The sequence below is a fragment of the Rhinoderma darwinii genome, chromosome 10, assembly GCF_050947455.1.
Source record: "Rhinoderma darwinii isolate aRhiDar2 chromosome 10, aRhiDar2.hap1, whole genome shotgun sequence".
Lineage (NCBI taxonomy): Eukaryota > Metazoa > Chordata > Amphibia > Anura > Rhinodermatidae > Rhinoderma > Rhinoderma darwinii.
Genome location: NC_134696.1, coordinates 16,292,149 through 16,305,323, shown reverse-complemented (window position 1 = coordinate 16,305,323; position 13,175 = coordinate 16,292,149). Strand labels below are relative to the sequence as shown.

Genomic DNA, 13,175 nt, shown 5'->3' with positions numbered 1-13,175 from the left:
AAGGGGTTTCTTGAACTTCAGGAACAAGCCACGCTGCTTTGGCCAGGCTTAGATAGAGGGCTATGGCAGATAACTGAATCTTTGCCTCAGGTGGAGCCACGACTTTGAGGGAGTCCATTTTCTTGAAGTTTAATTTCCCGGGACAGTGAGTTTCTACAAAACCTTTCCTAGCTGATGGATTTAGGGGAGTAGCTAAAGGCTCATGGGCCCCGGTGCAGAAGAACCCCCCCCCCCCCCCAACTTCTCTTCATGGACGACAGCCTGCAGCTTTCAGCTGACACAAATGCTGTGATACTGTCTGCTGGGCCCTGTATCTAATCCTATTATGTGCAATAGTGCCCGCTGGGCCCTGTACATAGCCAATTATATGTAATACTGTCCGCTGAGTCCTGTATCTAAGTCTATCATGTGTGATACTGTCTGCTTAGAGAGGTTTAGATGCAGAGCCCCAGCAGGCAGTATAGTTATACTTACCCTCCTCATTCCTAAGCGGGATCCTCTTCGGCCCGGCCGCAGCGCAGGTCCTGACACCATTCAGCATCACGTTGTGTGTAGCGCACATAGCGTCATAACATATGGACGCGCGCTGCGCCCAGACCCAACTCAGGAGAGAGGGTAAGTCTGTTGTCTGTAGTAACAGGGGCCCATGTAGTTTATTATAGAAGCCCCAGTTACTATAGTAATTGTGAACAGAAGTGGTGCAGGGGGTTTGCTACCGCTGCAACCCCTATAGTTATGCCACTGGATGGATTGTATAAATGGTGCTGTTTCGGTTTTTGAAGCGCCTGTCTAGTAAGCGGGATAACCTGAGCTTGAATCTCAGCAGTGCCTTTCCCTTTTATCACAACTCGTTCCTGTTATTAATAATTTTGTTAGCGCAAATTCTGCCAAACATAAAAGTTCAAACAAAACTTTTCAGATCGAGAAGGATGGGATTCGAACCCACGCATGCAGAGCACAATGGATTAGCAGTCCATCGCCTTAACCACTCGGCCACCTTGTCTCTGTGATACATCAAAGCAGCATGCTCAAAAGACAAATGTAAAAGGAAAGTATAGTTAAAGAGGCTCTGTCACCAGATTTTGCAACCCCTATCTGCTATTGCAGCAGATAGGCGCTGAAATGTAGATTACAGTAACGTTTTTATTTTTTAAAAACGAGCATTTTTGGCCAAGTTATGACCATTTTTGTAGTTATGCAAATGAGGCTTGCAAAAGTCCAAGTGGGCGTGTTTAAAAGTAAAAGTCCAAGTGGGCGTGTATTATGTGCGTACATCGGGGCGTTTTTAATACTTTTACTAGCTGGGCGTTCTGATGAGAAGTATCATCCACTTCTCTTCAGAACGCCCAGCTTCTGGCAGTGCAGATCTGTGACGTCACTCACAGGTCCTGCATCGTGTCGGACACATCGGCACCAGAGGCTTCAGTTGATTCTGCAGCAGCATCGGCGTTTGCAGGTAAGAGTCGATGTAGCTACTTACCTGCAAACGCTGATGCTGCTGCAGAATCAACTGTAGCCTCTGGTGCCGACGTGGCCGACACGATGCAGGACCTGTGAGTGACGTCACAGATCTGCACTGCCAGAAGCTGGGCGTTGTGAAGAGAAGTGGATGATGCTTCTCATCAGAACGCCCAGCTAGTAAAAGTAGTAAACACGCCCCGATGTACGCACATAATACACGCCCAGTTGGACTTTTACTTTTAAACACACCCACTTGGACTTTTGCAAGCCTCATTTGCATAACTACAAAAATGGTCATAACTTGGCCAAAAATGCTCATTTTTTAAAAATAAAAACGTTACTGTAATCTACATTGCAGCGCCTATCTGCTGCAATAGCAGATAGGGGTTGCAAAATCTGGTGACAGAGCCTCTTTAAATAAATGATTATTGACACCCATGAATTATATTCTCTTACTTAATCCTTGTAGATACAATGTCACAATCTAAACATTGAGAAAATAAAGTCTTCTATATGAGTCCCAGGAGGTTTCCATTATGTCTCCCTCTGCTTCTCTCAGATCAAATATTTTAGTGGCAGGGAGGCATCTTGCTTCAGCAGAAACCTATCTGCAGTACTTTACAATGGAGACCAAGCATGGCAACCAACTAAACGCTTTGGCTGGGCCACGTAGGGGGATCAGGAGGGGACAGACATCTGTTTCTGCTGCTGGATGTCTGCAAAACTTCAGAAACTTGACGAAATTCTTGCAGACTAATGGAGTTAAAAAGAACAGTTACTGCTCTGGAGACCAAGCAGTGTCACATATTACATGGTTGCCCATTTGTTTGAAAGGAAACCATGTAGTACTTCTGTTCACCTGCAGTGGCCGCCTCCTGTGTCTTTCCCATATAGCTGCCCGCATAGCCGCCCTTATCTGCTCCTAATAACATCTGATCACTAGGGGTTACAGCTGATCACCGAGGCAGCTTCCATCTGAAAGGGGGTTGTCTAGTAGGGACCCCTATAAAATGTTTTTGGGGGAGTTTTTTCAGCTAAAGTAAAAAATTTAATATTTTTTTTAAAGACAAATAAGATCATAAACTTAAATTTGCTATCCATCTTATACAGCTACGTTTGACTGCTCATACACATTTTCATAGAGGCTTGGGGGCTCACTCGTCAAGAAACATTTTTTAAAGGGGTTCTCCTGGGCCTAAAAGGATTGTCCAGGATTAGAAAAACATTGCTGCCTTCTTCTAAAAACAGTGCCACACCTGTCTATGGGTTGTGTTTGGTATTATAGCGCAGACAAAATGAAGTGAATGAGGCTTAGCTGCAATACCACACACAATCTGTGGACAAGTGTGGCGCTGTTTTTGGAAAAAAGCAGCCATGTTTTTCTAATCTTAATTCTGTACAACATCTTTAAACACTGAGTGCCTATAGATCAATGTTTGATCCGTGGGGGTGCAACCCTCGGGACCTCCGCCGATCGGCAGAATAAAAAGGCCACGGTGCACCTGTGAGTGCCGCGTCCCCTTAATTGTTTACATAGGCACAGCGGCTTGTCCGTAATGGTGGCTTTGTCTCAGTCCTGCCTATAAACCTATGGCGCCATGACCCCTTCATTGTGCTGATTGGTTGGGATCACAGCAACCAGACCACTGGCAATCAGATATTGATCGCTAATCCTTGGGATAGACCATAATTGTTTGTAAAGAGGTTTTCCAGTATTCCAAAATCTTTGTATATGGACTCAAAATAATGACACTGTGTTAGATAAACAGACCTTACCGAGCCCACTCCTGTCTCCTGTCATCGGTCTTGTGTATCTACCGCCACTCCTGTTGCCCCCCACATGCGTAATGTGACATCCATAGTGATAACATGTCATGTAACCACAGTGGACAATTACTGGCCGCAGCAGTGACGTCACTATGGACAATAGTAATATAATTATGAGAAGTGTAATTGAAAAATCCAATTCCCAGAGCGGCATACAGTCCCTTTCATCTTTGTCCTTGAAATTGCAACAATTTCCAATACCTCCAAACATTGTTAAGACCGGAATACATAATTTTTAGATGCCTCTCACTGCCAGGTATCCAGGGTGTCCAGGCAGAATTAATATATCTCTATTTCGGGACTGGTAATAAATTGCGCTTTATCTTAGTGTATGAGGGTGAATGGTTTTAGCTGATTTCAACTAGTGATACTCAGAATTAGCCATGAGGGAGGTTTGGAGGGACTGATTAGCATTAGGCAATTTCAAGGCTCTGTAGAGACACTGTCCTTGCGTACACAAGGTCACTTTTAATAAATGACGATTGGCGTAACCGTCTGTCTCATTAGATATTTGTTCTGTAATCATAGTGCTTGTGTGCAGTCTTGGAGAGATCTACTGATCTATTAGTCAATGACATTTCGGATCATCGGTCTTCGTCTTCCAAAATATGCAGAATTTTGACACTGGTGGATAATGAGTCACGAAGCTTTGCCTTTTATGTCTTCTCTTTTCTTTCCTGGATCATGACAGTAAAATTATTAAGACACTAAACCATTAAAACATTAAAGATGATAAAGACATTAAAAGGGGCGAGGATTTGTGCGGGCTGAAGACAAAATCATTGAAGCAAAGTCACGTATTCTGCTTGTCAAAAGTTTGTATTGTCTTAGGGCGCCCTGTTAAAATGCTTATCTTTTTTAACATTGAATGCTTTATTTATTCCATCACAACCTCCTTTGAAATGAATGGAGTAGGAGTTTGTATGTGGGCTGTTATGTGGCTGTTCTTACCTCCGTGGTATGTACAGAAGACACAAGGTCGTGACTATAGATATAACATACATTGTATTGGCAAACATAGAGAGGACTGAGGGAGAGAAGGAGGAGAAAAAAGGGAAGTGTTTGAGTATACTTGTATATGGTGCGGGTGACTTGGTGACCAAAAGAGTTAGCTCTGTAATTCTAAAATGGCTGACTATGGTTACAACTTCCTGTAAGAGCCGGAAAATCAGTTCTACAGCTCATATTGCTGCTTTAGCCCCTGAAATACTGTGCAGACTAAGAAAAGGACTCCTCAATTGTCTTGTTGACCCCTCAGTAGTTCATGGTTGATATAGCAGATGAAGGAAGTTCTCTTTCGTCAAGTCACAGATTTCGCCATTTTCCCATTTTAGTTTCAGCTAAGGTGCACTAAAAATGCAAACGATGACGATGAAAAGTGAGAATCTTTGCATGCTTTTTATAGGATGACTATAGAATATTCCAAAAGTAATTGAAGGCCTTTTCTTAGGCTGGGTGATCAGTCGGTGGTGCTATTCCCATGTTACCTACCAATCAGCGGAACTATACAATAAAAATTGAAAGGGACGTGGCGCCCACTGGTCCAAGGCCACACCCCCAACAATCATACTTTGATAAACTATACTAGGGATAGGTCATCAATGTATATTCTTTGAAACCCCTTGAAAAAGGATCGCTTTTGATGAATACATTATTGAATGTTTTTAGTAACAGATACAAGCAGAAGTTTTATGTCAAACCCAAAAATTCTACATTATACTGATAAATAAATGGTACAGCTCAGTTTACTTCTATGACACAGTTTTCGTTTATCATGGAAACCACAATGTAGTACCAGATGGATACCACCAGGGCCCCATAAACCCCATTGATTTGTAATGGGGCCCATTATGTTTTAATTTGATGGGTAGAATAGCACATTAAAGGGGATGTATCACCTATATTTTTTTCCTAAATAAAACCAGATAGTGAAACATAATCTTTTTATCAAATCTGTTTTTATTTTTTGATTGCAGATTTTTTTCTCTACTTTCTGCACATGATCATGTGGACGGCTATCCTGTCTGATCTGCTGTTAACGGCATTTAAAGATATGCTTTACAGCAGCCACATGAACCATAGGAACCTCTGAACATAAAGGGACCCGTTGACTTCTATGGGAGATCAGGAAGGGTCAGTCTCTTATGTATGGTGGATCCTGTGTTATCTATATTTAGGTGTTACCTGTCAGTGTAATCCTGCCTTTGATGATAATGAGAGAATTGCTGAGAAGTGATTTCTACAGCACAGGAAGGTTCAGGGTATTATGAATGGTGAATCCTGTGTTATCTATATATAGGTGTTATCTGTCAGTGTAATACTTCCTGTGATGAAACGATCTCTAGGGAACAGGAAGTGTCAGGGTATTATGAATGGTGAATTCTGTGTTATCTATATATAGGTGTTATCTGTCAGTGTAATACTTCCTGTGATGATAATGACCTGACTGCTGTGAAACGATCTCTAGAGAACAGGAAGTGTCAGGGTATTATGAATAGTGGATCCTGTGTTATCAACATATAGGTGTTACCTGTAATTGTTATTATGCCTGCGATGATCATGAAATAATGCCAAGAAGTGATCTCTACAGAACAGGAAGAGTCAGTCTATTATGAATGGTGGATCCTGTGTTATCTATATATAGGTGTTAACTGTGAGTGTATACCTGCCTTTGATGATAATGAGATGACCGCTGAGAAGTGATCGCTATAGAACAGGAAGGATCGAGGGTATTATGAATGGTGGATCCTGTGTCATCTATATATAGGTGTTACATGTCAGTGTAATTCTGCCTGTGATGACCATGAGATGATGCTCAGAAGTAATCTCTACAGAACAGGAAGAGTCAGTCTAGGACTGGGCAATTAATTAAAAAAAAAAGCAAAACCGAAATTCAGCACAATTAATCGATGTCACCTTGTGAATTTCAGTTTTATCAATTATTTTTCCCAGGTTTAAACTGTATCTGCATCTTCAGAACACAGATACAATTGAATCCAATGGTAAAGCAGGGGACCTGCTCTACCATTCCCTATGTTTTGCCGGACATGGGGCAGTGACATCATCGTGCCTGTCTGCACCTTCCTGCACAGACCAGAGGGATATCCCCCACTCTTCATTGGAACAGGATTAGGCGAGTATGTATTTGTATTATTTTTATCAGGCACTATTGGGGCTGTGTGGGGCGGCTGTGCGGCATTATACAGCAAGGGAGCAGCTATGTAGAACTTTATACTGTGTGGAGGGCAGCTATGGGGGCAGTTATGAGGGCATTATACTGTGTGAGGGCAGTTATGGGGACATTATATTGTGTGAGGGCAGTTATGGGGACATTATATTGTGTGAGGGCAGTTATGGGGACATTATATTGTTTGAGGGCAGCTATAGGTGCATTATACTGTGTGGAGGGCAGCTATAGTGGCATTATACTGTGTAGGGGCAGCTATAGGGGCATTATACTGTGTGGAGGGCAGTTATAGGGGCATTATAATGTTTAGGGAAAGCTATGGTGCATTATATTGTGTAGGGAGCACTATGGGGCAATATACTGTGTGGGGGCAGAGTCAGTGGGTATATTATATACAGTAGTATACAACAGGCTCAGGGGATAAATATTAATTAAATGGTGTAGCATGCAAATAGGGAGCATGGCATGCAAATGGGGTGTGGCCTAAATAATTGTTCATTAATCGTAATCGAGGTTACATGTTCAATTAATCGTGATTTTTATTTATATCATAATCGCCCAGCCCTAGGTCAGTCTGTCTCAGGAATGGTGGATCCTGTGATATCTACACATAGGTGTTACCTGTTATTGTAATTCTGTCTGTGATGATCATGAGATGATGCTGAGAAGTGATCTCTACAGAACAGGAAGGGTCAGTCTATTGTGAGATATTTTTTATATAGATAATGACATAGAAATGTAAAAATATCACCTAAAATTCATAAAAAATATGTTTAACATAAAAACTTGAATTAAACAAAAAGTCATTTTCTGATGACACATTCACTTTAAACCAGACGAAAGGCTCAAACGCAGATGTGAACACAGCTTTATTTACCAGGCTTAACCTTAATTTTTGAAGCAGTTACTACGCCAAGCCTACAGCTTAATGTATTTGTTAACCTCTATGTTGAGCTTGACATTTCCTGACCCAGCCTGAACTCTCGTAGACACTTGTCACTTTGAGAGATATGACTTTGTTAACTGCGGTGGCAGCATCGCTAGAGTTTGTGTTAGAGCTCGAGTTTTATCTTTTCTGTGAATAATTGCTTAGTATCCTTGGTGATAATAAAAGAGAATGTGCCATGAGCTGGAGGTGATGGTGGAGGGAGAATGTGAGGGGAAGTGTGCAGAGACAGAAGTGTTCGGATGATAGGGGATGGAGAAGGTGAAAGTGCAAACTGATGTAATCTTGCATTACTGGTACAATCTTATAGTCTTCTTCAAAAATCCAGGGTACCGGGACAGATATGAAGCTTGTTTGAAGGCATGGTGACTATTTCAGTCATACATGTATCCAGGGCCAGCTCCAGGTTTATGTGGGCCCTTGGGCGACAGAACATTAGTGGGCCCCTATGCGGTGCAACTCGAGCGGTGGTAGTATAAAGGCAGAAACATAATGGCAGGAGGATGTAACCATGGATCACTTACCAGTCACATGTAAGTCATGGGCCAATGAATCCAGATAGTTTCTGCGATGTGTGAATCTTGATGTACCTGTTACATGGAGGTTGTGTAGGCTTGAGTATTTCAGTACCCGGAGGAATTAGAGGTAAACGTGATGTTGATAAACTGCCCCTACCATTACCACCTATACTGTCCCTTTTAGGGCACAAATCCCTCAAAAAAAGGCGACCTTTAAGAAAATAGTTATGGTTCAGTTTTAGTGCCATCTTTCTACTCCCTACACAGTAATACCTCTCTATGTGCTCCCACACAGTAGTAATGTCCCATTTTTGCCCCTAAAGAATAGTAGTTCTCTTTCAAGCCCCCATATATTAGTTGTATCCCTATATATTAGTAAGACGCCCTTTGTGTCCCTATATGTTTTTTAAGTCTCCTTTGTGCCCCTATATTAGTTAGGCCCAGGGGCGCTGCTAGGGTCTTAAAAGATCAGGGGCACAAGCCCTGAGACATATATTTACCCCCCGAAAAATAAATAAACTTTTACATACATATCGGAGATAGCATATCTATAAGACTAAGGCACCTATAGCTACACTGCTGGATATAATTGGATGCATTGTCTCAGCAGACGATATCATACATGATAGGCTTAGATACATGGCACCAGCAGACAGTATCACACATGATAGAGTTATACACAGGGTCCCAGCAGTAGGTATCCTTGTACTAACATATGTCCACCCCACAAAAAAAGTGTGTGTATGTGTGTGTATATATATATATATATATATATATATATATACATATATTCAGTGTATACATATATATATGTATAAATATATATATATATATATATATATATATATATATATATATATATGAGACAGCATATCTATAGCACTCTGACCCTATAGCTATTGATAGGATTAGATACAGCAGCTCAGCAGACAGTATCACACATGATAGGCTTAGATATAGGGCTCAGCTCGCTGACATTGTGGCTCCTGTGCTGGACCCAGGAAAAGTAAGTATAAGAATTGTTTTGCTTTTTTTATGCGTTATTAATTTTTTTGGTGGTTTTTTTACAGGTTCAGATTCGAGGACTACTTCGATGACAAAGTTTTTTTATTCTCAATAAAAGGGTTAATGATGGTTGTGTGGGAGTTTTTATTTCAATAAAATATTTCTTCCATGCCCTTGTATTTTTTTAAACTTTATTACTACCGCCTTAGTAATGGCCGCTGGCTGATTGACGGTGCAGAGGCTAACACTAACTCCAATTATTACCCCGGTACCCACCAGGGTTGCCGGGAAGAGCCGAATACGATCCAGTACCCGACCAGCTGTAGCAATGGGTGGGAACTGGGGCACACACTGGCTGGTGTTATTAGACTGGGAAAAGCCAAAAACAGTGGGCCCTTCCCACCCTGGTAATGCTAGCCTGCTGCTGCAGTGTTGCAGCTGGCTAGTTATGAAAAATTGGGGGGACCCCACGTTGTTTTTTTCAATACCCCATATCCCCCAGTTTGACGCCTTTGCTTCAATAAAAATAATTTTAAAAACCTCACCTAACACGTTCCCACGACGAGCTGAACGGTCCCGTCACTGTCTTCTTACTGGTACTTGGCGCTGCTCGCAGTAATCATGTCAGCGTGACATGATTACGTCATCTGCGCCGCAATGCATTGTTATTGTCAATGAAAGTCTTAGCGCAAGAGTACCTGTATGAGAGTCCAGACAGACATGAGATGTAGCAGACGCTTTGGCACAGTTGATTCGTGGCACAGATTACGCTTAGCGGGGCAGATGACGCTTGGCGTGGCAGATGACACTTAGCGTGATAGATGACACTGTTCTTGGCAGATGACACAGGATGTGGGAGATGACACTGGACGTGGCAGTTAGAACAAACACGACTCCAACACTAGACTTCGGCTCAGGAACAAAACACAGTTACAGGTTACAGGATACAGGAACACTGGGAACAGGATACAACTAAGGGACCATTTGCTTAAACTAACTTGGGAAGACAACAACAATGCTCAGGCAAGGGGAGGAAGGGCAGAGCCCTTTTTATAGTCCAGGAAGTATTAGGGATTGGCCAGGGAACGTTGAACTGGTGTGCGCGCTGGTCATTCAAGGTCGGGAACGAGCGCGCATGCGTACCCTACAGGCCTCAGTGTGAAGGTTGAAGCCGCGTGTTCCGGCGTCTCTGGTGAGGTAGACTCCGGCATGAGGAGAGTGACCTGCGGTCACAGCTGCTGGTAGGTAGGATGTGCCTGTGTTCAGCGACCACGGACTCAACGCATACTCATCTTGGGGCCCTGGTTACTTAAATACTGAGGGTGGAATACTATTTCCAAGGAAGCCCATTAACTCACTCTGATCCTTGGTGATGCTGGAAGTCTTATATTTTGTTGGGGTTCAAATCTGAGACCTGTTGGTCAGCATAAGGAAGAGCAACAACTGGATCACGTTCCGGCAAGCATAGCGTGTAAAGCAATTGTCCTCATCCAATCAATTTTAGCTTCATGGAGTTTCAAAGCTATTTTCTATAAGGGGCGTAACTTACCATAATGAGACTGACCTATCATTTTGAACTGTGGGAAGAAACCAAGGTGTCACAAAGGGTCTGTGGACCCACTGGGCCGTACCGCCTTGGCGGTAAGGCAGCTGGCCAACAGGGCACAGGTCAATGTCTATAGTTCGTAGAGGTACCAGTGGCAGCTCAGACAGCAGTAAGGCAGGCTCGGCTGGGACTAGGCAGCAGGTGGACGTCAGGCGAGGAGAAGCAGGTCAGACGTGGATACAGCACAACACGACTTTGGCACAGCACAATGCTCGACCAGGATAGTATGGAAAGCAGGAAACAGGAACAGGAACAGGAACTGGAACAGGTACAGGAACTGGAATACACTAGGAGGCCATCACATAGACAAACTAGGGAAACATCAACAACGCTCAGGCATAGAAGCAGGGGGCTGGACCCCTCTTATGGTCCAGGGTACTCACGGGTTCAAGGTTCATCAAAAGTCTGGTGTGGGATTCGGCTAAGGTGAGTGGAAGCGAGTGCTGGCGTCTCCTGAGGAGGAGGCTGGGGCAAGCGCTTGCCGACTCGTGGCTGCGGCTGTCAGGGAGGGATTGGAGCTGACGGCCCGCAGCCATGGACATTACACAAGGTATCTAGAGGAAACTAAACCCAACGATCATAGGACACTTTTGTATAATATTAGATGGAGACCTTAGTACTGCATTCATATCTAGCATGCCTCCATACCCAGGGACAGCCTTAGGATGGATGGTGCCCTGTGCAATACCTTCTATTGATGTGCCTCCTATGATGTACCATATAGTGCCCAATATAAACAAGTGTACAAATAATTTTGCCTAAAGTGTCCAAATAACAGTTGCCTAAATAATATCCAATTGCTAAATCAATAAAGTAGGGAGTAAAGCTCCAGTCTGTTCAGCTGTCTTTCCATAGGTTTAGGCACCAAGTGTGCGATTGGGGTTGCAAGCTCCAGTTGCCCAGGTCATCAGGGCCAGTGACGTCTCCTTTAGGAATGACAGGAGATATGCCCTGTGCGACCACACAGGTTGGACACCTTTAGTTAAAGGGGTAGGGATGGGGGGGGGGGGGGACTAGCACATGTATATATATATATATATATATATATATATATTTTTTTTTTTAAATGTCTCTGATGTTAATAGTAGTTATTACTAGAGCTGCTGCTGTGACTCTGATACAGTGCGGGTATATACAGGTAGACAATGAACAGAGCTGTATTGGATCAGTAGGAGTTAATGTAACGATAACCTTGGTTGTGTATTACCAGTGCTGGAAATTCATTGGATAATCCCAGACACCTGAGTGTGATGAGATTGCGAGACCAAGAGCTGACAAAAAAAACCAAAACAATTGTAGAGAGTGAAAAGGAAGGTCTATAGTCCGAGCACTTTGTGATAAAGCATCTTGCTGGGAAAAGCTGTTTCTAATCATCTGCTGTAGAGATGAGCCAGTGGTTTCAGCAGAAAATGTAAATATCAGAGGTGAATTTTTTTTTTACATCCGCTCAGTACTTGTCTGGGACTGCGGAGAAATTCTTCACATTATACAGGTGAGAGAACAGGGAATAATTATGATTTTATGCTGGGATTTTACATTTATGGAGAGCGTGCATATAAGGGTGTGTATATAAGGGTACAAGTTAATAAATAGAGATTTTTTTTATTTAAAATTTTTTATATATATATATATATATTTGTATTTAAATATTATATGTATGATTTTTTATGTATTACATTTTTTAATCTAAAAAGATATTTAATAATTTCATGTATTTATTTTTTCATATAGAAAAATATATTAAAAAAATATATGTATACATTTTTCAATTTATTTTATTGTTTATATTTTTAATTCAAAAAATTTAAAATGTCTAAATTAAAATGCCCTTATTCATATATTTATGTTTGCTTGCGGTCTTTATGGCCCTTTTTAAGTTTTCATGATTTTTAACATTGCATCTGCGTTTTTACGACGCTTCTAAGCAGCAAAATAATTATTGGGCAGATGTTACAATGAATTAATGAGTTCTTATGAAACATTCATGTATTCAACCATTTGATTACATTTTAATTCAGATCTCTCTTGAGGTGGAGTCACAAGCGGTAGAATTTGTTGCAGAAAATGTATTATTTAATTCTTATTATTATATGTTGCTATAGTGTATGCAGAATGTCATTATTATTTTTTCTATAATTGGGTATTTTCAGATGTGGCGTTGTCAAGGCACAGATTTTTTTCCCTAATTTTTTAATCGTTTCTGTGTAAAAATGCCCCAAAAATATATTTTTCAGCACTTTTTACAAAACAGTGGCAAATTGTTGATGTGTAAGGATCAAGGGGTCAAAAACATACTGAAGGGTCATATATAGAAACCATTGCAAATAAAGAACAGTAGGGTTGCCCCCAGAAATCCGTAATGTGCAAGCCAATATGGCCCATATCGACTGGAACAGTTTTCGGGAACCTCGTAGTTTTAAAGCACAATTCCAACAATTGACATAAAAAGTGGACTAGATTATAATACTTCTTATTGTTTTTGGAGTGGTTTGGAGTTTTTCCATTTTCTCCATTATTATATTGTATATCCGATTTAAAAATTCCTACGTTTTTGCAATTGGCGCACTGTTATTACGTATAAACACCATACAGGTGAATCAGTATCTGGCTTAAAACACGACACAC

General features: G+C 41.7%; 1 protein-coding gene, 1 long non-coding RNA gene and 1 other non-coding gene across 4 annotated transcripts in view; 1 reads left to right on the top strand and 2 right to left on the bottom strand.

Annotated features, from left to right (window-relative positions):
- The window catches only part of LOC142661805 (uncharacterized), a 113,755-nt gene that overhangs the window by 10,813 nt on the left and 89,767 nt on the right, over positions 1 to 13,175 (bottom strand). The gene's annotated exons all lie outside the window — the stretch shown is intronic.
- TRNAS-GCU (transfer RNA serine (anticodon GCU)) lies at positions 922 to 1,003 on the bottom strand. Its single transcript has one exon. It is a non-coding gene; the product is annotated as a tRNA-Ser (tRNA).
- Positions 11,880 to 13,175, top strand: part of MMEL1 (membrane metalloendopeptidase like 1) — a 125,555-nt gene continuing 124,259 nt past the window's right edge. The window contains exon 1 of the mRNA XM_075839392.1: positions 11,880 to 12,042. The gene's annotated coding sequence lies outside the window, so the exon portion shown is untranslated. The remainder of the gene's footprint in view (positions 12,043 to 13,175) is intronic.